We start from the raw sequence: 8,541 nt of genomic DNA, 5'->3' as shown, positions 1-8,541 counted from the left end.
TGTGTGCCCAAGGCCTTTGGGGTACCCCGCATGGCTCACTGTTCCCTTGAGGGCAGCCTGGGCAAGAGTTGGGCTAGGAAATGACTGTCCCTGGAAATGTCTGGGGTTCCCAGCAGAGGCAGGAAGGCATCTCCAAGACCCCACGTCCCCACTTTCTTCATTCTAAGGCAGGACCAACAAACACACACGATGAAGTTAATACTGGACACTGCTGGGGTCCCACCATATGCCAGTGTGTACGTGCATCATCTCCTGTAAGCCTCTCCAAGACTATACTTTCAGGGATCATTTCTATAGTTTGTTCCTGTAAGCCTCTCCATAACCCAATAAGAGGATCTACTGTCACTGTCCCCATTCTATAGCTGAGGAAGTTGACCACAGAGACATCAAGCAACTTGCCCAAGATTACACAGCCAGCTAGAGGCAGAGCCAGGAATAGGACCTCTGCTATCAGGGGTGTTAGGCCTGGAGCTGCCACTAATGAATTTCGGGGCTGCTCCTGGAGACCTTCCTTTGCCTACCCTGGGCCTCAGTTTCTTCACCAGAAGGGAGGGTGCTGGAATCCAGGTTCTTAAGCAAGATGCGTGCCAATCGGTGAACTTCTGCAAAACCCACCCAGACCCCATCCTGTGAGCGGGGATCCTAAAGGGTGCATTTTGCATACGTTCCCTCGGTGATGCTCCCAGGGTAAGTCTTGAGAACCCCCAACCAGGAGAATCCTCTGATCCTCCCAACACCCCAAATTCTTGCCCATGAGGCAGCTAGAGCATAGAAGGTTTGATTTATTCGTGTTCATTCCAGGTTAGCTCTGCAGAGCTGTGGGGAGGATGGGCTGGCAGGCCAGGTTGCAAATGAAAGCCAAACACATTCTAAATTATGAAATGCACAAAAAACCCCCGGAAACCAGGCTCTTTCATTCAGATCCGGAGGACTGGATGCCGTATCCTTGGTAACGTAGTTCGAGAAAAACAAGTCCTTCTCCTGCCAGTCTGGAGAGGCCCAGGCTTCCATCTTGGGGCAGGACGTGGGGTCTCGCTTCGGCCTCCCGCTCCCACCCCTCCCTCTGGATCAACCTCGCGTGTGGCTGTTGAATTGTGGCGCTGGGAGGGAGGCCAAGCCAATGGCGCGATTCGAGAAACTTTCCGGACACAGTGTGAAAAATGCAAACCTAAGAGTCACGTTGATCTCATTTCCGCAACTGCTGCAAACCAATTCCCATTCCCCAGTTTCCTTAATCTTTTTGATAAATAGGGCCTATAATTACGTCTCCTTTCGAGATGTCCAACAACAAAAACTCTAAGCCTGGGAGGTATAATAGTTGCTTTGTCATCGCATTATTCAAAGGCGACAAGGAACACGTTCAGGATAAATTTTGCTTTACATTTAATTTACTCTGTATTGATTTTCATCAGTGTGATTTAAGCAATTACCTCTGAGCTAATTCTTAGTTAAAAAGAAGTTAAAAGTTATACGACGTAGACATTAAGATCTTGGAGCTTCGTGGCGGACAGAGCTGTAGAGACTGGGTACTCTCCCTGCCACACGTCTCCGTTTCTACAAGTAATGATCCGATAAAATGGTACAGGTTGTGGGGGGCGGGGGCAGGCACCATAGAAAGAGTGAGCCCACCGGCCACAAATATGGCAGGGACTGAGTTGGCCGTGCAGTGGCCCCCTTTATGGATGGATGCCCTGAAACGCTAGAAGGTTATGTGTCCTGAAGTGGGGGCTGCGGAACTGGGGTCCTGTGCCTCCCCAACAGACAAGATATGTCACCAGCAGTGTCTCCAGGTCAGCAATGAAGAAACTGAACTGAACCCCTCGATGTGCTTTCCCTTTGCCCCCATCCTGCGTCTGCAGAACTCATGAGCCCCTGCTCACTGACAGACAGGTATCCCTTAGCTCTGTCGCTTGCCAGGTACTTTGGGGGTGGCCGGGAAGGCTCCAAGACCTACAGAGAAGGCCAGTTTGATGCACAAAGAAGGAGGAAGCAGGGAAGGATATGAGAACTGATCAGATACAAGGAAAAGAAGGCAGCCAAATGTGGGAAAGGCAAACCCAGGTGGTCCCCCTGGGGGACTCCTCGCTCCGAGCTTTGGTCTATAGGACACTCTACCCCCTTAGTGTGTGGGTTGTTGGGGCGTATCCAGGAGGCATGGACTGCGGAATAATGTTTAGTAGAGGTGTGGCCCCAGGAGGGAACGGGGAGAAAGCCTGGATGTAAAGTACCAGGAACTCTAGGTGTGATTTACCGAGCTCTGCTGGGAAAGGCAGGCATTTGGTCCCCACTTGGTCGCATAAGGACAGATCCTGGGCTGGAACACTTCTTTCCCAGGACGTAGGGAGCCCACACAGCCCGTGCAAGCCTTATTGCCTTGCATGGGAGGACATTTAGCTATTTCAGACCCAGTGTGTGCTCCTTTGTGGCACTGAAGCATGTAGGCAGGCCAGTGGCCATCAGGCATGCCTGCAGCGGTCTGCATTTTAGACCCCACTGTATGCAGGCACTCGGGACAGGTCAGGTTCCTTCTGCTGCAGCAGGAAGTGGGGTGCGTGCACCCACACGGCCCGAGTCGGCTGTGGGCCAGACCCACGAGGTGCGGGTACCCTGCCAGGGGCTGGTGCTCATGCCTTCTGTCCTCTCTGACCTCGCCTGCAAGTCAGTCCTGAATCACTTGAGCCCAGCATGTGTGTCCTCTGTTCTCCGCTGTTCTCATCTCGATCATGTGCTGGTGTCTTCCCTGGGAGGCACTTACTGCCTTTAACCTTGGCTGCACGCGTGTTCTACTCAGTCCTGCGGCATGGCCTGACCATCCAGGGGTGGGTAAGACAAGCACCGGCTCCCATTCTCACATGCACCCTGGCTGGAGGAAGCCCTTCTGTTCATTGCACGAAGAAACTAAGGCTTGGGGATGGATGTAGCTTGAGGTATCTTGAGAATCTCTTGGGTCAGCATGGCGTGGCACAAAAGGCAGAAAGCGCCTTCCAGGTGGGGGACAGGCATCAGCTCGGGCTCACAAGAGACCTGTAGGGAGAGAGCTCCTACTGACATCTACACAATGTCACTTCGTGGCCGGCCGCAGGTCGGCAGGGAGGCGGTTTGACTCCTGTGTCGTTGGTTGTAAGTGGCCTTAAAGGAGGAGCCTAGGAACACTTGAAGGTGCTGACTGCGAGGCAGAAGGGACTCTTTGTTTCCCCGGGGCCGCCGCAGTCACAAAGTCACAAATCACCACAAACCAGGCGGTTTAAAACAATAGAAATGTGTTCTCTCACGGTTCTAGAGGTCAGAGTTGCAAAAATCAGGATGTCGGCATGTCCCCCTCCCTGCAGTCTCCAGGGGAAGCGCCCTCCTTGCCTCTTCCAGCTTCTGCTGGTTGCCTGCTGTCCCGGTGGCTGCTGTCTGGTGGTTGCCTGCTGTCCGCTCCTGTTGATCTCTGCCTGTGTGTTGCCGGGCTGCCTGCTGTGGGTATTTTGCATGTGTGTCTTGTCCTCTTCTGATAAGGACCCCAGTCACTGGACTCAGGGTCCACACAAATCTAGTGTGACCTCAACTTAACTCAATGACATCTGTAAGGACCCTATTTCCAGATAAGATCACATGGCCCGAGGTTCTGGGTGGATGTGAATTTGGGGGGCATGCTACCCAACAGTCTCCAAGGTAAGAAAGCGTACCTGGGGGCCAGGAAGAACAGGAGTGGTCTTAAGGGGATGGAGGGGAAGGGGGTCTCCTTTGAACCTCTGAGATGGAGAGTAGGGTTGGTCCTGACCAAGAGCTGACTCTTCTGGCCGACCCCCACCCTGGCTGCCAGGATGGAGAGGGAAAAAGGGGTGAAGAATGAATGTGGATGAGCTGAGCAGATGTGCAGAAGGGACGCTGGGGACACGGGGCATATTTGACCGGGAGGGAGTCCTGAAGCCAGCAATAATAATTGTCAGCAGTTTCTGAGTATTTCACATGGACCAGGCACAACTCTTTGCTGTTACAAGTTTAAGTCATTAAACTTGTGTCTGCTGTCGGACACAGGTTCTACCATCACTCCCATTGTACAGAAGAGGACACTGAGGCTCAAAGAAATGAACCTGCTCAAGGTCATGTAGCTAGTAAGTGGGAGTGGGAACCCAGAACCATAGCTGTCTGCCTCCCAAGCCTATATTCATTCACACGGCCCAAGGCTGCCTCCACATGGAAGATACAAAGGGGGCAGGCTGGATGGGGCCAAGGCAAGGGGGTGGTCACCCTTCCAGCCCCACCACGAGATGGGCAAGTTTGGGGTGTGTTGGGGAGGCAGTTAAAGAACACATCCATCTGGGACATGTTGAGGAGGAGGGGCCTTGGGACACCACGGGCAAGGCTTGGTGAATGGCCAGATCCTCGGGGGAATGGGAAGTTGGGTTTGGACAATTCCCTGGGAGTTTACAGACCAAGAATCTGAATAAAGGAGAACATCCCCACTCCCCTGCGTGCCCAGCCCCACCACCCATACACGCACACTCTCTCCCTCAATAGTCAGGCCCTCTCTCCCACCTCTTTTCCTGCTTTCAGAAAGCTCCCTTGACAACCTGCCTCCCTCTGCTCGCGTGGACACAGCAGCAAACGAAGGCTATTTTAGGACCTGCTTCATCTTCACGTTGTTTTCTACCCCCACTGGTTCTATTCGCATCGGGTTGTTTGGCACAAGGTTTTGAATTGTTGGTTTTTGCGCTAAATTCATTTCCCAGAAATGTCAAGCATCACCAAGGCCAAGAGTGGGACATGTGTTGTTCTCTGCCTTTTGTTCCGAGGCTTCTCTTTCCACGCACAAATGCGTTCTGTCATCTGCTGGCACATGGGACCTGGTACCTTGAACTAAGCTGAGAGCTGCCGCCCCACCTCCTTCCGAGTCCCCCCACAACTCCCCAAGGGCAGCTTCCTGGTTCAGCCTCCCTTTGACATAATTGCTTAATATTTGATGAGCGGGAAGAGGAGGGGTAGTCTAGGTTCTCAGACCCTGAGGGTATTGTGGAGTGAGGGCACACAGCTCTGGGCAGACACAGACAGATACCAGCCCGAGTTCCCTATAAAAGCAGCCACAAGGGGCACCTGGCTGGCTCAGGGGGTCAAGCCTCTGCCTTTGGGTCAGGTCATGATCTCAGGGTCCTGGGATCGAGCCCCCGCATAGGGCTCTCTACTCAGCAGGGAGCCTGCCTCCACCCTCCCCCAACCCCGCCTGCCTCTCTGTCTACTTGTGATCTCTCTCTCTCTCTGTCAAATGAATAAATAAAATCTTTTTAAAAAATAAAATAAAAGCAGCCACAAGTCTATGTGGTTTGGGTGCTAAAAGGGGAACCTCCTCCCCTAGCCCTCCTCCTAGGCTGTTCTGGGCAGACTTCTGAGCAGCACGGGCAAGGTCAACTTTCCTCCCTGAGCCTCAGGACCCTGAGCTTCCCGTCTTTGTCCTTGATTCATGTATCTACTCATTCATTTTCTTGCTCACTCCACAAAGCATTTATTGAATGCCTACTGTGGACTAGATTTGTAATTAAGGAAGTTTGAGGAGATTATTAATAAAAACTTGGATTCACTTTTTTTTTTAACAAGTTCTCCTCTACATGGTTATACCATCAGTTTGATCAGGATGGTTCATTTATTTATGTTCTTATTCATTTTGGGACATCCCCCAACCCCAACCCTATAGAGTTAATTTTTGATGCTTAAGTGAAAATTGTATAAAAAAGCTGTAGTGAGCGGGGTGCCTGGGTGGCTCAGTGGGTTAAGCCTCTGCCTTCAGCTCAGGTCATGGTCTCAGGGTCCTGGGATCCAGCCCTGCATTGGGAATCTCTGCTCAGCGGGGAGCCTGCTTCCTCCTCTCTCTCTGCCTGCCTCTCTGCCTATTTGTGATTTCTCTCTCTGTCAAATAAATAGATAAAGTCTTTTAAAAAAATTTAAAGAAGAAGGTGTAGTGAGAGAAATACTCCAACCACCTCACCCCCTGGGGGTAGCCATTCTCATTAATTTTGAGGTTACTGTGCAATGTTTCTGTTTGCAAAAATTAGCCAATATGTATGTATATGTATTTTTTCCCCTTTCTTTCTAATACAGAAAACAACCCCGTAGTAAGTACTTTTTCATACTTTGCTTTTTCCACTTAACAATGTATCCTGGAAACCACTCCATATCAGGATATAGAGATCTTTGTTTTTTTTAAGCGAGTGCATAGCATCCATTAAGTGAATGCACCACAGGCTTTTCAGCCACTCTCTGATGTATGAGTATTTATTACAGATAATGCTGCAGTAACTTGCCAGTGTATCTATGTAGTATCATTGGAAGTGTATCTTCAGGGTTGATTCCAGGAAGTAGGATTGCTGGGTTGGGGAAAAACACATGATATTTTGTCAGCTATGACCAATTTTCCCTCCATGGGAGAGTTGTACTCTTTTGTATTCCCACCAGGAATGTATGAAAGTCCCTGACTGGGGTGAGGGGAGGTCCTAATGGGCAGATCTACATAGACCCTCGTTCTGTGACATCCTGATGGCATCCTTCTGCCAATAGGAAAATCCATCAAAGGGAGGGACAGAAAGCAGACAGATGAACATGAATTTGTCTGCAAGATGTTTTCTGCTTATAAGGAGGCAGAATGAGGGGCTCCAGAAAAGGTGGGAGTCAAACAGGCCTCTGGTTCTTGCACAAGAGATTCTTTTCCTTAGTGAGATACCCCGGGAAAACATCCTTCCGCAGACAACCATGTCTGCCGTCCCCTTGAGAGGGCGGGGTGGGAAGGAGGGAGAGACCACAGGTCTCCCTTATGAAAATAGCCATGAGAGTCCTCTGATAACTCCCGTTAAACCCCAGAATGAGTGGGGCAGTGGTGGTGGTGGTGGGGATCAAAATAGTTCACATCACCATAAATTTAAAGAAGGATGGTCAGTGTTCTAGATCTGGGTTTGGGTGGTGTTTACCCTGGATGTATTTGTCAAAACTCACTGACCTATACACTTACATTCTGTGCTTTTCACCACATGCAGATTACGCCTCAATAAACTGGGTATTTAAAAAATGGTGGTTAGAGTCGACTTCATTAAGACAGTGAGATTTCTGGGGTACCTGGGTGGCTCAGTGGGTTAAAGCCTCTGCCTTCGGCTCGGGTCATGATCCGAGGGTCCTGGGATCAAGCCCCGCATCTGGCTCTCTGCTCTGCAGGGAGCCTGCTTCCTCCTCTCTCTCTTTCTGCCTCTCTCTGTCAAGTAAATAAATAAAATATATATATAAAAAAAAGACAGTGAGGTTTCTAAAAAGGGACAGGAGATGGGGAAAGATGTGAAGCGGATGTCTGGGGGAAAGTTGAAGCAGGTAGAGGAAGCAGCTAGAATATAGGCTTTGAGTAAGAATCTCCCACAGGCATCTAGAAAGCCACGTGGAGCTTCGAGGTCTAATCTTACCTGCTTTGGTTGATGGGTGGGTCAGCTTGGACCAGGAAGGACAAAAAGATGGGGCAGGGAACTTAGGAACATCATGGAGGACGGGTGGATTCACCCAGCCCATTAGGCCTCTTTGAGTTCTATTAGTCAGTTTTTACTACAATAACGCTGTGTAACAAACTGTCTTTAAAAAAAAAAAATCCCCGTGACTTACAGCAAAAAGTGTTTATTTCCCTGTGCATGGGTTTGCAGTTCAGCTCGATCATGTCTGGGCTTGGCTGGGCTCAGCCAAGCCTGGTTCCACACCCTGGGCTGGGTTCCCCATGCCTTCACTGCTCTGGAAACACAGGCACGTCTCAAGTCTTTGCTCATATCGCATCTGTTGAAAAATATCTCACGGCCAAGGCCAACGTGGATGGGCAGGAACATGTATGACAGCAGGAAGTTCTTCTACAGATCACAGAGCAGAGAGATAGCTGCATCATCCCATCATAGGGAGGGAAAAATTGGGAATGGTGATCCAATCTACTCCAGGATCTCTGATCAAGACAGGGACCTGTGACCTCTGAAGGCAGAGTAGAGCCAGAGGACCTTGGGGTCTAGCCACCTATGCTCTCAGATGTCGCTTGAATGAATGCCCAGAAGGAACGTCAGACACTTTGATTTAATACCAATTGCCATTGGTATTAATGAGGGCTCGCACAGGTGGGGGTGGGGCTCTGCCACTTCGGAAACGTGGGCCCTACCTTTCCCTGCCTTCTGGGGCATGATCTGGGATCCTCCAAGAGCCTTCCCCGCATTTTGGGGGTTTGGAATATTTTCCGGACACAACGGGAAGAATCTTCCAGTATGTAATACTCTGATCTGACACAGTGGGCTGGCTTTGAGGTTTTAGCCTGTATCTTTAGCCAAAGAAGCTTTCATTTCTAAGCTTTATTGGACTTTGTTGTGCTTTTTTTTTTTTTTAAAATAATGACCCATCTACAACTTCTGAACAAACTATAATAAAAGTGACAAATACTGGTGCACCGTACACAGACTGTCACTTTGGATTTACTGCCCCTCCAACTTTTTCTGGCGAGTCTCACTAAATTTACGCTTTGGGCCTTAATCCATCACTCTATCTTTTAATGCAACATCT

At 50.0% G+C, this 8,541-nt stretch overlaps 1 pseudogene; it reads left to right on the top strand.

The window, feature by feature from the left end:
- Positions 1-266: 266 nt before the first annotated feature.
- On the top strand, positions 267-343 carry LOC122896203 (annotated as a pseudogene).
- The last annotated feature ends 8,198 nt before the right edge of the window (positions 344-8,541 follow it).

This window comes from Neovison vison, chromosome 14 (assembly GCF_020171115.1).
Source record: "Neovison vison isolate M4711 chromosome 14, ASM_NN_V1, whole genome shotgun sequence".
NCBI lineage: Eukaryota > Metazoa > Chordata > Mammalia > Carnivora > Mustelidae > Neogale > Neogale vison.
Note: the sequence above shows the minus strand (reverse complement) of the source record. Positions and strands in the feature narration are given on the sequence as shown.